Genomic DNA, 656 nt, shown 5'->3' with positions numbered 1-656 from the left:
AACTGCTAACTTTTGGGAATAAGAATGTTATGGAAAACATGTATGGGTTCATAAGAAAAGAATCATGCCTTTAGAAAGAAAGGGACTAGCCTTAATATACCTCAAGTTGCCCAAGCAATCCAGCAATCGGGCTAATTATAACTAGCACGCCATTCCATTCCTATAACAAGGAATACACATATAAACTTAGATGGTGCTACCATATCACGTATATCAACGACAACTTGATTCTAGAGTAAAACGGGCAGCATTTCCCCTTACTCTCTAATCACCTAAACATATACAACAACCCACAATAACAACAACAAACTTACAAAAGTGCTTAAATACTCCTTTTACTGCCCTTACAAAAGTATACATCAAACAACCCAAAATACGTCTCTGATACTCTAATAATACGGTGAAATACGTGGTGTTCTCATGCTCTAAAAGTGTGAGGTGTAACATCCTTCTCCCCTTAGAAACATTCGTCCTCGAATGTTGTAGCTTGCGAGCTCACGTTGCTAGCATTAAATTCTTGAAATAGTTGTCCTCATTTAGTTCCTGATCTCCAGGCCCTTATACTATGAGCTCATTAGTCTTCTTTCATATCCTCCCAATTCTTTGTCGAACTCATTTATTAGTTCCATATCCCCATTGTTCTTATGTATGTACCC

Source organism: Lycium ferocissimum, chromosome 4, assembly GCF_029784015.1.
Source record: "Lycium ferocissimum isolate CSIRO_LF1 chromosome 4, AGI_CSIRO_Lferr_CH_V1, whole genome shotgun sequence".
In the NCBI taxonomy this organism is placed as follows: domain Eukaryota; kingdom Viridiplantae; phylum Streptophyta; class Magnoliopsida; order Solanales; family Solanaceae; genus Lycium; species Lycium ferocissimum.
The sequence above is the reverse complement of the archived record's forward strand: the minus strand, read 5'-3'. Positions refer to the sequence as shown.